Genomic DNA, 14,941 nt, shown 5'->3' on the forward strand with positions numbered 1-14,941 from the left:
AAATACAGCAGGCGCACTTAATATAGTTTAGGATGAGTGCACTATATGATTTTTTTTATGGTAGAGTAAGCCATAATCACCTGTACCAACAAACTGATAATGGCCTCAGTCTGGCACTGTTCCTAGCCCATCTCCTTGGGGTAATGACCCCTTCAGAGCCACTGAACTTGCTGTGTATGCTTATGCTACACTGCTTGGAGTTTTACCGTCCTTCCGGCTCACACGAGAGGTCAGGTTCACCTTCATTCAGGCGTAAAAATGAAGTCCACTCCCTCGCCAATCCCATCACTCAAGACCATTCCGACTCCCAATTGAACACATAAAATGTAGTCTCATGAGCTACCTGCATCATATATTTCCCTGTAAATGGCTGAGGACTAAATCCATCTAAATAGGAAGAGGATTCATGTTGTCAAATAGGGTGGTGGATGAAAGAGGTTCCTCCTGTGTCAAAGATGGCACATAAAAGTGTACCAATATTGTCTTATTTACCTAAGCTAGCTACTTTATATTTGTAAGCAGTTCAGTACATCGGTACTTGCAGATATCAATGTGTGTGTAGGGTCATCTAACCACAATGTATTCATCAATTCTGTGTTTGTCTCCGTTCAAAGATCAGTCTCTTTGCATAGCCTTTCCAGGTTATACATACAAATGGATATGCATTTCATCAGAGGGATCAGAGCACTGGGTCAGCTGGAGTGCACTGCCCCTGGAGCAGTTGAGGGGGTTCAGTCACTTGCTCAAGGACACTTGATGGTGGCATCATAGATCATACAGGGTCATAGTAACCCTTAGGTTACTGCTTGGCCTGTCTTCTTATAAACATTCCTGCCTGGAAAAAGTAGTAGTCTATTAGCAGGTTTAATAACCCTTCATACAGGTTATGTTGGTGTTTCCAAATCAGATCTGGTTGAAACTGTAATTAGAATTTATGCTCAAAAGAGGTTAAACTACAAGTACAGCCCAAGCGGAAAAAATGTGGTCTCTGTGTCATCACCCAAGGGGAATGTTTTATCTATGGAATATTTATTGGCAACAATTTTGATAATTGTGTAAGTAAGTAATTAAGTAAGTATTCAAGCAAAAATGCCAGAAACTAAAGATTCCAGCTTCTTATATATGAGAATTTGCTGCTTAGCTTTTCCTTTTTCTTCCTTTTACATAATAGTAAACTGAATATCTTTGGATTTAGGCTATGGATCGGAAATAATGAAAATCATCATTAGTTGCAGCCCTACTTTGGATTTCGGTTGCTGCTTAATACAAAGCATTTGTAAGAAGGAAGACAGCTTGAGTGAAGCAGAGGTAGGATGAACAAGCCACTAACATGGCAGAGTGTGACAAACTGAGGCAACTATTAAGTTCTAAATTAAGTAAATGTGGTCCAAATCACATTTGTCTTTCACTTTAATACATGGCTTATAAGTATAGAGTACTTGTCTTGTATTCTGATTGTTGTGATGATATGGTGGTGGCAATATGGTGGAAAGTAAACACTACTTACTACTACTATTACTAAAGTCTCTTTTCAGGAATGTTCCCATTTTAAAATCCCAGTAACATACATAGGATGTTTGGTATGCAGTACAACCAGTTTTTCTGTTGGATACTGAGCAGCTGCTGTGAAACAGAGTCCCATAAGTGCCTCTCACCTTGTTGTGTAATTCTTGGACAGGGGCCATAGGATATGTGAGACCGAGGTTGATGGTCCAGTGCTCCTGCCCAGGAAACTGCCTCCCTCTCAATCACCTTATTCAAAGTGCTGTAAGCTTGTTAGGTGCAGTATTGCTCCTCTCAGTCTAATTTCCTGCATGACATAGGCTTGTTTGTTTCATTACGGTTGCTCCATTGGTTGACCTATCAGCATTTCCAGCCAGTCATAGTGTGTTCACCAGCACATGGTTTCTTTACAGAAGAATTACAGCGGGAATCTCTTTTGCTGGTGATACCCTCACAAGCACCTGGAGTCAACACGTGCCTGTTCTTATAAACTTATATTCAAAAATAAAATACCCAATTTTTTCTCAAGTTACTGCTGTAAATGTAAATCCTTTACTGTGTTGTCAGCATTATATATACTGACCAAGCATGACCACTTTAATCTGCATTATTGCTTCACTCTTCCAGTTAAACATGTGTTCTGCTCTGATGCTAGTGTTTATCTGAAGACGTTCTGGGGTCAACAACTGCATAACATGGATTAAATGTTGTGATAATCTTCTTTGTTTAATTCTGCCAATATAATCCGGAACACTTCATATGGCCACCATGATATGTAGTCAGTACCTTTTTAAAATGTGTACAGCAAGCAATATTTCTACTAGCAGAGTTACTTTACACTATAATATGTTGTGAAAAACAAACCATCATAGATTATCTTATCACCAAAAGCCAGTACTTTATATATGCTTTTTAAACTAACCCCAAGTATGTAGCCAGCACCCTTGCTATTTGAAGTTGTATTACCTTCCTAGTGACTGTATCTGTGCGTAGCCATATCCCTTACTACTATTGATCATTATCCCGCCCCCTTTTAACTGTGTTGTGAGAGAATGTTCCATGAAATATTTATTTTCCCTGCATTTCCCCTTCTTCAAATCCTGGCTATCCTTCCCAGTCACTCCTGCTGATCCAAGCCATTTTTTGAGGCTTAGATTTAGCCCTCAGTTGGCTCTGCCTAGTGCATAATATTCAGCGGGCTGCACATAAAAGGTTGATGTGGAGGGAACATAAACACGGTCTTCTTGACCGTTGTAGGCCGCAGTGTCATGTGCGTTATTACCCCATCCAGCTTCTCAGCCCTTATCATCATCATCATCATCATCATCTGTTGCTAGTTTGTTGAGATAGGGTCTTAGAGGGATGTAGAGAGAATGGGAGAGAGAGTGTATAGTGTATTCCACCTTAGAAGTGAAGTGATATTTTTGATTTCATAACAATACATAACCTCTCTGTAAGGTAGCGGTGGAAATGGGGGGAAAGCACAGGAATGCTGAGATTTCAAAAATCTATTCTGTTTTTTATAGGGGGACACCGGTTATAGGTGTTTAAGCATGTTCATGAAACAAATAATCCTCCAGACAAACACTACTGTCCATATAGCCAATGGGAAGGCATGACATTGCAGGGTTGCTTGAACCAGTACCCAAAGTAGCGTTTCTGTTTCAGCGTTGTCATCGCTAAGAGCTACAGGTATGTTTGGAAGCCGCAGGTATACTTGGTACACGTCCTGTGACTTTGACAAATTAAAATCCAAAAGGATGCCGTAAACTCACTATCAATGCACCCTATTTTTCCGGTGATTATGCTAAAGTTACACTGTGAACAACAAATCTGTGTTGAAATCATAGAAATCCTGTTCTTTGTGAGCTCCTAAACAAACACACACGGAGCAAAGTCAGTGGTCAGCAAAGCAGAGTGGCCGTGCTAGAGAAGTGAACTAGGTGATAAAGACTCCAAGATTACTTGAGTTGAGGATAGCTATAGTATATATTGACTTTGATGTTTTTAGATTACTGTTGCTGCTCTAGACACAACATCTCATCTAATTTCTGAATATGTTTGCTTTTAAAATAATACATATTTTTAAAAAGCACTTTTAGTTATGAAAATAATCCAAAAAGAGCAGCAGAGGAGAGAATAGTAAGAGATCATGTTTTTGGAAGCTGATTAATAATCATCATTATGTCTGTCATCAAGAAAATAATCAGTCAAGATCTCTGCGATCTTTGTAATTTGTAAGTTACTTTAGTTTTTTGTTATTAGATTTTTATGTAGCTCTAAAGGTAATGAGTAAAATCAATAGGATGTTCCATTTGGTTTTGCTTTTCCTTGCTTCTGCTTTTTTCTTCTCGTTTATGAAATAAGTGGCTGAAGTAATTTTCTGGTGACCACCCTGCCCTAGCCGACCCCCACACAAAATGGTTCCCCAAGGACAACATTGTCATTTTCACCACTTACATAAGGTATGTAGAGGTTAAGTTTAAATGTTGCATAATCCTTCTGAGAATGAACATACAATATCATCAAAATGTTCTACTTAAGGTAGGTTAAGTGTGTGCGTGTGTTTGTATACTATGTATGGATATGTGAGTGCATTGCTTTGGGAAACATGTAGCGTGCAGTGAATGTATAATTTAGTAAGCGACTGTTGAAAAAGGAGACAGGGAAACATAACTGAGCACACAGACAGGCCACATATACATTGACCCTACAATATTTCAGCTAGCTATGCACTCAATACTCTGCTTCACATTTTATATTTCTTCTTTCTGTCTTTGTCTCAAACTCACAAACACGGCACAGACCAAATGTTTATATGCATACAGATCAGGGCATCCATAAATATTAGAGCTCACATAAATTAAACATCGAAGTTGAGTTGGCCACAGTAAGACACCTCATTCTCCACCTCCAAGACTTAATTAGAAGCCTTACCTTTCCTATATGAAAAACAACAGGAAAAAACAAACACAAGGGGAACAAAGCTACAGGGAGCTTAGCCTTTGATTTCCCACAATGCACTGTAGTGTTTTTACAGTTTGCAATAATTGTGGGCTATGTGAAAGGACAAAGCCTTGAACAGGAACATCTAATAAACACCTGGTTTATTTCACCTCCAGTATCTTCAAAGGTTAGTTTCCCCTACCATCTCCTTACAAGTCTCCTTTTCCTTCATGCATATCAGTTTGCATTTAAAGAAGCTGTGCAGATGAAACACAAATTGCCTGGTAACCTTAGTCAGTGCCAACATGGAGGCCCAGTGGAGAGACAGTTGTGTGCAAACAATGTCCAAACCCATAAATAACCAGGAGTGAAAAAGAAGTTTACATTAAAATGATGTTGTGTGATGTGGTTGTAGGTCTGTTCAGTGATTTAATGTATGCTGCCAATAATAATTATTACTTATGAATCTATAAGTGAATGATAGATTGATATATTAGGCCTATTTGATCAGTCAATAGTTGATTAATCACATCTAAGAAGTTTTAATAAAAAAACTACAATTAGGATTATCAAAATTGTAAATCAACTTCTGGAAATACAATAACTGATTAATTGAGTCTGTAGGATTTTTCTATATGGATAAAGTGTTAACGTCATGTTAATTATAAAGCATTTCATGACTCTTGTTAGTGTGATGGTACTTGACATAGAATGGTCCCAGTAAAAATAAAAATCGGACTTTTTGCCTAGCCTTTTGGTGCTGCACTCATTGGTGTTTTTGGAAATTAGACGTGTGATCTACCTGATATGAGACAAACTATCTTACCAGGACACAAAAGTACACCTTCTGCTAGCTAGGGCTGTCGCGATAACCGCAAAATTGGAATACCGCACTATTGGTCAAGTCTACCGAGGAGGATGGCAAACACCGCAACGGCCCCGATGTTCATACTTCAGTGCGTGTTAAATTAATAAATTAGTGCTTCAAATTTCCATAACTGTAACGAGCTCTGTAACGGCTTAAGGATGGATTACCATGGGCTGTACATGACCTGACTTCAAACTTGGAAGATGTAAGTGTTGCTGTGTTTTGTGTTGTTTTACTGTTTATTTTAAAGGTTAGTTAACTTAGCGTTAAGCTAAGCTAGCGTTAGCATATTGCGCGGCTAATGTGGCTAGCAGGCTGTAATCTAACGCTGTAATCCTGTGGGACAGTCAAGAGAAACTGTGAACGGTAAGCCTCATTTGAAGCTCTCTAACTAACGAGCGTAGTGTGTCGGATGCCTGCAACTGTTTTTCATGTTTCTGTGGAAATTTAGTTATAACGTTACTTACAGTGGTTAGTTGTGGACAGCCCATTCTGCTCTGCACCGGTTTATGTGTGTGTGCGCGCGTTACTGCGGTATGTAAATTGACATGATAGAAATGCCCTGAACACGGTCAAACTACAAAAATGAGTTTGCTTGGCAATGTTGATGACTAGCACCCAGCAGCTAGCTTGCTCCAACCATAAAGCTGCTGTTAGCGGCTCGCTGTGCAATGAGGTGAGAGCCACAGACACTCTTACTATGCTATATGGCACCAAATTACTTCATTGATGAAAAATACGATAATACCCCGCTGTTGAGCCCCAACATATTACCGCGGGGGAAATTACTTCACCGCGACAGCCTTACTGCTAGCTCATTCTTAATTATGGCTTTGGTGATATTGAGACTGACATTTAAGATCCCTTCACGTCTGTGTTTTGTGAAAGACCTGAATGAGGTCCATCTGGTATAAGTAGGGCACTAGGGATGACAGTGCGCCAGCATGTTAATATGCTCTCTCAGATATGAGGGGGCTGCTGTGTTACAAAGATGATGATAATGGCGTTCCTAGTCACGTTCACTCACTTAGCAAACCTTGTCTTCTCTTGATCATTCTTGACAGTAACAAAAGGGGTGAATATTCTCTAATCAAGGCCAAAAATTCAGATCACAGCTCGCATTTCCCTAATCAACCCATAATAGCATTTTGAGGACAGTGTCAGTGGATAATGGAAAGTTAGCCATACTAAACAATAAGAGATGACAAGTGTCTTACAAAAATGGCAAATCCATCTTCTGAAAGATGTGACACGTGCTCTAAAAATACTGGTGACAAAAAATTACTGACATCAGGGTACCTGGGGAACTCTTGAAGACCTGAGGGAGTTGAAGAATGAAGTACATTAAGCATCATCATATCTAACTCAACAAGTAACTCGACAAGTGATGATGATCACTAGCTTTATACTGTTTATAGTAAACTCTTTAAGCAATTAACACGACACGCCCATTATTATTATTTCTACTTTGTTACTATCTCACCTGTTTTTCAGGATTTTGTCATTTAGATAAATAGATCTTTGAGGGATGTGATTTTTCCAGATTAATACAGAATTTCGGATTTTCTGATCTGAAAAGTGGACCCAGGTGAATCATGCAGATCTGTTAAAAAAATAAAATAAAATAAAAAAATAAAGGGGGGGGGGGGGGGGGTTACAGGAGCTGACCGAGTGAATCGAAAAGGGTAAAATGAAAACGATTCCTTCCTTTCCAAGTATCAACAAGGATGTTCGTTTGCGTTCAGCTGCCCATTCTACACCTGCGCAGTGTGTACCAAAGTCGCTCTGGCACATCAGTGGTACGTAACGTGTTGGGCAGTAATACTGTAATATTACTTTTCCCAGTAAAGAATAGTGTGACGGATTACTATTTCCAAAACAGTAATGTTATTACAGTTACTAATCATATTAAGACTGCCCTACTGAACGCACCATCCCTGACATGAATGCGCGACCGCGCTGCAGCTCAGCTATTACCCAAAAAGGAAGACAGGAGAACAGGGAGGAGAGGATTTTTCGACATCTGTAACTAACTACTAACTTTCTGTTAGTTTCTTTCTGTGACATTATTGTGTCACAGTCTAAGATGCAAAGAACATTGTCATCCGTTGTAAACTTTGTGCGACCAGCAAAAAGCTTTTAACCGCGAACAATTCTACACTGACTTAGGCTAATTGAAGCATCAGCTAAAGCGAAAGAGAAACAGAATCTCAGAAAGAAACTCCGGCCGCTACTGCCAGTGATGCTTGGACTCATCGGGAGAGTGTGGCGTTATATCACCCAATACCCAGTAATAAGCAGGCTAGAGTAGCTACTATTACTTTAAGGAGTAGCCTGTATGCTAAGTAACTAGGTAATAGCTATATTATTTCTGAGTAACTTGCCCAATCTGAGTTGACAATAAGCATCGGATAAATTGGGTATGATTTGATTATTGCTTGTTAAAGGCTATGTCTAATGTTTACTTTGACTTTGTTGTCGATTGATCAATCATATAGCCTATATACATTTTTCTGTATGAATGGTTGCTTTTTAAGTCTTTATGTCCTTATGTTAAAGGTTTTGGCAAGTTAAAAATAATTTCTTGTGAATGGTTGTGACAGGGTTTATAAGGCCTTTTCAGACAGCTTAGATTCGCAGGGTGCTCTGCACTCCTCATCAACAGACAGGCAAAGAAGCGCCTCGGCAACGGCTTCTGTGTAACTGGCACGATCCCGTGAAACTGTCGCGGTCGTTCTTGTCTCACGTACACGCCCGGCCGATGCCAGAGTTGAAATGTAAAAACTTTTTCCTACAGTTTATCAATAGACAGAGACTGATTGGCTGTTTGATCTGAGTTTCCTGAATGATATAACTGTTTCTTTAACAGTTAGGCCACCAGGTCTTAAACAGGCAACAACCTTTGCTGCGGTCTCTTATTCTTTAAAAATAACTAATTAAATACTAACTTAACTTCTACTTAACTAATTTGAAAGTTAGTAGTTATATTATTTAGTTATAGAATCAATTATTTCATGGTGCATGTTGCACATTTAGCTGTTCAAGCTTGGTAAAAAATGAATACAAAATAATTATTATTATAGAGAGGTGGCGAAGGCGCAGTGGATTAGACACTTGTCCGTGATTCCCACTGCAACACATCCACCAAATAAGTTATTGTCATGGGTCCTGCTTTACCATCGATATGCTATAATAGAGCCGCAGCCAGTTTTATCGGGGTGTGGGAGGGTCTCAGTATATTTTCCTGCTTTTTTGCCCTTTGCCAATCACATGCTTGATCTTTACTTTCTTATTTGAAACTAATGAATGGCTTAACTAGGCATATTTCACTGTAGAGTGTCTCTGGCAGAGATATTTACGTAAGTCAAAAAATCTTGTAACTTAATTTACAAGTTCAATGCTAACATGTTGTTGTAGTCTTGTAGTTACTTTGTTTAGCAGCAGTAAAGTTATATAGCACACTGAATTTATAATTATTTTGCTACTTTCAAGAATATATATGTTGAAATGTTGTAAGTTTTTCAATTCATGAGAAGAAGACTGCTGTAATAGCAACCTGTCCTGGGATATTTATGTTATTTCGTCCCTACTCCCAAATTATTTAAATTCACAAAATACTACATAGAACATAATATAATACAGCTCCACACAACAACAATACAGCATAATTTGCAATGCAGCTGCCAGACTTCAAATGATGTTTGGAAGGAAGGGTTGAGAAAATAATGATGAATCAATAGACTTGGTGGAGATATGACTCTATTAACAAGAATAATGAGGCATGTGGGCAACACAGAAATTATAATAGACAAGATAAATGCTATGTGCTTTCCATTCCCATTAATGTGTCTTACTAAAATTGGAGAAAAAATGCATCCATGTCGGGTAGACCAATGGACCTCATTATGATGAAAACAAATTTAATATCTACTCACAGACAAGAATTTGAATTTCTGGCATTTCACAATAATCACTGGCACATTCCAAGACAGCACATGCTGTATGTTTTTCTTTTATTTCCTATATATTAGATTTCCCCCGCATTGTTCACTAAATAACAGTTGTCCTAGAATCAAGAGGGAGCTTTTGCCTTTAAGCTACAAGAAATGAGCTGCATGGAAAGAAAAGCATATCCATAATAAGTCAGGACTAGGTACAGTAGACAATGAACGGAGCATCCTTGCTGGTTTATCCTTGTCTTCTTTCTGCAGTAAGCAGGCATCCCTCTCCAAACCACTTTTCTTACTGTGTTCTCTCTTTGAAACAGCAGCTAGGCTTTCTATTACATCTCAGTGTGCTGTCAGAGCCTACCTCTTTCAGAGAGATTATTTTTCCCTTTCATATCTGAAAGTGTGCAGCCAGATCTAATAATACCATATCCAATTGATGTTGGGGGAAATGTAGCACTTCACTGGAGAAAAAAACAACAACAACAACAACGACGACAACAACCAATGAAAAAAACGAATCATGTCCTCTATCCACAAATGTCAGCACCAGAATCTCTAATCCCTCTGGATAAACACTCATATTTCTGCCTTAACCATAATTAAAAGCTCTGTCACAGTTTTTTGTGTAGCCTCACAGGGAATGAAGTGTGGCATGTGGGAATTTTGAGGGGTAACCCAATGGGTAATACAATGTGCCCTGACTACTGATCACGTCTTCTCCCAACTGAGAATATGGGAAGGCCGTGCAGAGAGAACATGTGGAAGAAGCACACCTCACTGCGATAAGGGCCAGGTGCTGTGTTTAGTTTTGATCTCTACTTTTCTGAGAAGCTTAACGTTTGCCAGCGATGACAAACATACAATAGTGCAGGAGAAAAAATTGATAAGAAGAAGAAAGTAGAACATAAGAAAGGTTTAGGTCACACCTTGACTCGTGCTGTGTTGAGTTTCAGTTACCTGGGGGAATGTTCACAGGGGGATGAATTTGTTACATAAAATACAAATGCATATTTGGCCCTCTGATGTGTAGTGAGTCGAGGTGTGAGGCGGCCGTGTTACAGGTTCTGGAGCTCTGCTGGTGAATTTGCCATGCACTACGGATGCTGCACAAAGGTGTTAATCATCACTTCCTGTGTCCCCTTTGTGGCGCTACATAGCACAAAGTGCGGTGCAGATGTGAGCATGTACAGTGAAGTTACAACAACTTCCTTTTCCATGGCGAATCATCGATTTTGGATGCCACGCCACGGGCACGCCATTCCACGAAAACTCACCATTTGTACAACTTTTAATTGTCAATGGGTTTAGACTATAGCAAAAATCTGAAGTTGGTCAGACTAAATCCCTAGGAGGAGTTAATTAAAGTACGGAGTCTGTAAATCATCCAAAAATGACCATGAATTTCAAAATGGCTGACTACCTGTTAGGTTTAGGGCATCACTCCAAGAGTCTTTTATAGGTAAATCTGGACATGATACATGTGCCACAGAAATTTCATACATGTAGTTGAAATGTGCCACGGGGGCTGCTTCTTTAAACGTAATTTCCTGTTTCCAGCTGGTGGTGCTATGACTATGGGTGAATGTTGGCATATACTTGTTCTTATTAAATGTTTAAAATTTCGTACAGATCTGAGCATGTACAGTCAAGTTACAACAACTTCCTGTGCCATGGCGAAGCGTGAAACGCCACCGCACTGGAAAACTGCAAAAGCACAAATTGTGTTAATGATTTTCCAACCTGCTAGGAGTAGTACATAACAACGTTCCAAATTTGGTGCAGATGTGAGCATGTAGACTGAAGTTACAACAACTTCCTGTTTCATGGCGAATCATCAATTTTTGACAGCACGCCACGGGAAAACTAGTTGACTGTTAATAACCGTTTGTCTTTTAATTGACAATGGGTTTAGACTGCACAGCGAAAATTTTAAGTCGATCAGACTAATTCCCTAGGAGGAGTTTGTTAAAGTAAAAAAGTGTGTAAATCGCCAAAAATGACCATTAAAGACAAATTGGCTGACGTCCTGTTGGGTATTGGCAATGGCTCCAAGAGGCTATATTGTACTTCTGGACACGTACCACAGAAATTTCGTATACGTAGGTGAAACTTTGTCCAGGGGCTGCCCTGTATGGGGTGCTAGCGTGACATTTTGCCATGCCCATGCACGAAACCCATAAAATACTGAATTATGTGCAAAGATTGGTGAGTTTTCGAGTATGTTTAGGACCCCAAAATTGAGGTTACTTTGCAGAAAAAAAGAAAGAAAGAAAGTTTCAATAGGGACCTCGCACATTCCGTGCTCGGGCCCTGGTAATCTTGCACCAGAGCTGGCCCATACACTAGGACATGTCACATGACAACTGTCAACATCTAAATTACAATCATTGTCAAAACAACGTATGTTTGTTATTCTTACAGTGAGTGCAGACTATTCCTAAAATTCACTACTTAAACACCACTCCCGACAATTTCAGAGCTATAAAAACGAGTAACTGCACAGTCCCAAAATCCAATTTACTCAAACTTTTAGTTTTTCCAATTACTACAACTGTTATTACAATTATTGCAAGTTGTACAGTGGATTTTCTAATTCTGTCATTTCTAGGACCATTACCAGAATGCAAAATCGATGAAACAGGGTTTTACTAGCACAGTTCATTCAGTATATGAGAAGGACAAGACCATATTAGTCCAAGAACCAATATTTGCTGCAATACTGTACTTTATAGAGTGCATTTTAGATGCTGATCATCAAGAAAATATGGTGATTCTGTCTGCCACTGAGTATTACGGGAAAAATTTAAAATTCTTTATATGTAATTACACCTCAGCCCCCATGATGCAGCCTGCTGAAACAGCCACACAGTGGTTGATAACTTAACTACATTCCCTTGGGAGTTTAGTTTTCTCTGTTTCTGCCTAATTGATTAGAGATGTTACAGTTTACAAGGTAATTGAATTTAACAAGACTTTTGTGCAAACAGCAGCAGCTGGATGATAAGCCTGTGCATCCAGACGTATGTGAAGTTGAGAACAGACACATCAAAGTTTGTCTCAATAAAGCCGTCTCTGAAGGAACACGACATCTTGATTTAGATGCAAAACACAATCCCATGCTCGGCTGGCTCCTCCCATGAGGGGCCAGGAGATTAAGATTTAATGGTGATACTGAGGGAATGACACTATCTGTCTGCAGCCTCCTGTCTCTTCACACAACATCACCTATGTTGCTTTTCTATCTCTTCCTCTCTCCTAAATACAGATGCAAACGCACTTGCCTACACGGTCATGCGTGCACCCAAGTTCGAGCTCACAAACATACACACAAGTAATGGTGCACTCCCCGCACAGATGCCTGCACACAGATACACACATACTTACAAATGTGCACTCACACATGCAATCTAAAATCTGACAAAAGCTCGGCTACAGGCAGATGAAGTCAACTGGAGTTTGACTTGTAAATTAAAACTCTTGTCAACATAATCTTTTTGTTGCATGAATACTGGAATTGGCTTAAGATTTATGGATCTGCATTCAAAACAGACACGCCCTAAGGGGATGCACTGTTCTGTGCTGTTTAACAATGTAATTTACAGTGCAAATGTCATCAGAGGTATCAGTCAGTATATAGTGTCAAACTAAATCAATGTATTACAACAATTCCAGTATATCTATTGGTAGTAACCATCTTTAGTGAGTGCTGAATTAGGGAGGGAGCTACTGTACTTTGATATGTCGGCAGGAAAAAAAAAAAAAAAGAGGACTTCAGTGATGTTTAGATTTAAAGTATAGTGCAGTAAACATGAAATCCACACAAACCTTTGCAGAATTCACGTCCTAATATTAAAACGGTTTAACATGTATCTGTAATGGCTTTCTCCCTTTAACCAATCCTCCTTATGACTTGATATTTGAAGATGCATTAAGAACTGAAAATGAGAGATCAGCTTTTACCTGATTTTATATATATATATATATATATATATATATATATATATATATATATATATATATTTTTTTTTCCTTGGTTTAAAATATCAGTAACTGTTTAATTTACAGGACAAATGTCACACTCATTAAGCTGATACATAAGTACATAATGACTTCACATTATAATCTGAAAGTAACACATGAAGAGAAATACACAGTACTCGCTGTACTTTGTGATCCATAATCTTTAATTATTTATGAATCATACGTGCTTTCTTTAGAAGCCGCAAAAGAGTTCATAGACTCATAGTAAATTTAAAGGAAGCTCCTGGTGCGACAGAGGATCCACAGTGACAATGTGAACCCCTTTTCATTAGATGGCACACATCCTGCTGTTTTGACCCGCTTGTCCTGGCTGCAGTGATGCGGGATCAAAATATTATTCAGCAATGATTTGTGTGTCAGCTGTCAGAGATCCTGCAACGGGGGACACTGACTCAACAATGCAACTCGGTAACACAGAGCACATAAAGCCAATGAAGCTGGAAGACTTGAACAGGTCCAGTGTCACTTAGCTGAAAGGGAATAAAACGTGATACAATTGCAGTCCAGCAAAGCCCTTTACAGTAACTTCCATTGGCTTATGAGGAAATTGTATTCTTATGGGTTCAAAATGGGTCTTTGACTTGAGGTCTCTGGTTAATAAAGTATACTTTAAAAGTGTGGAATGAAAAAAAGTAGAAATGGTTAGGTCAGAGTTAAGAACTACAAGTTCAAGATGGTTGCAGGTAGTGAGTAACAAGATCATGCCACTCTGACCAAACAGAGAACAACACAGAGAGGGCTTTTTACGCTTACGTTATATGTCCTTTTCTCTCTACCATAAAGGCACCAGGAGTGATGCAAAAATAATAGAATCATTCAAAATGAACACACAAGTCTGTGAAACAAAACAGCTAAGAGACTGTAAATGTCTGCCACTTACCACTTTGAGAAACAATCATCCCCTCGGCCATGGCCTGCTGTTTTCTCCCTTCTTTTGCTGTAGTCGTCCCTGTTTTCAGTCTTTTATCTAACAGGATAGTAAAGGGAAGAAGTATAAATAAAATGAAAAATGATGGGCATGCTTGAAAGCCACATTGAGAAACAATACATAAAGATCACAATTTCAAAGATCTTTAAAACACAATGCTTGGAAATTAGATGGACATAGGAGGAGACAAGAAAGCAGTTTTCAGTTTTAAATCGCATGTTATATATCTATTCTATTTAAACTCCAGCAAGGCAGTGCCAAGACTGTGTCAGTACTGTGCTTACCATTTATCCATGGTAAGATTTTTTTGTTTAAAGATTTATTTTAGTAGAAGTTCTTGATGTTTTCAGAGTCTCTAGAAAACAGTGTGACCTACGCAATGCACACTGGCCCCTGCCTGCCTGCTACTCTCTCTACTATAATGAGTCCCCTTTTCCAGACTGCGGGAGGAAACACAGAGGATGGTGATTATGCAAAAGGCGTGCCTGATATGGTAATGCAGTGATGAGAGAGAGAGAGAGAGACAGAGGGAGAGAGGAGACCGTTATCTCCTCCAAGTCCAAAGGCAGAGAGATTAAAAAAAAGTTTGACTCAGGATACTCTTGTTAAAATCACTCTTGACACCCTGCACTATTAGTACGCCATTAAGAGTTCAAGGACAATAGCTGTCCTGTTTTTTGATCACTTATCCGTTGGATCCCCTCG

General features: G+C 39.1%; 1 protein-coding gene across 6 annotated transcripts in view; it reads right to left on the bottom strand.

Moving 5' to 3' along the window:
• Positions 1-14,941, bottom strand: part of lingo2 (leucine rich repeat and Ig domain containing 2) — a 237,541-nt gene that overhangs the window by 84,322 nt on the left and 138,278 nt on the right. For 5 of the 6 annotated variants that reach the window (XM_038700257.1, XM_038700254.1, XM_038700256.1 and 2 more), the window contains one exon: positions 14,189-14,275. The gene's annotated coding sequence lies outside the window, so the exon portion shown is untranslated. Of the gene's footprint in view, positions 1-13,433; positions 13,779-14,188; positions 14,276-14,941 lie in introns of those variants that run through there. The other variant, XR_005442040.1, reaches the window with a different exon arrangement.

The sequence above is a fragment of the Micropterus salmoides genome, unplaced genomic scaffold (assembly GCF_014851395.1).
Source record: "Micropterus salmoides isolate LMB-PRFRI ecotype aquatic unplaced genomic scaffold, ASM1485139v1 Ms_hic_scaffold_5, whole genome shotgun sequence".
Classification (NCBI taxonomy): Eukaryota; Metazoa; Chordata; class Actinopteri; order Centrarchiformes; family Centrarchidae; genus Micropterus; species Micropterus salmoides.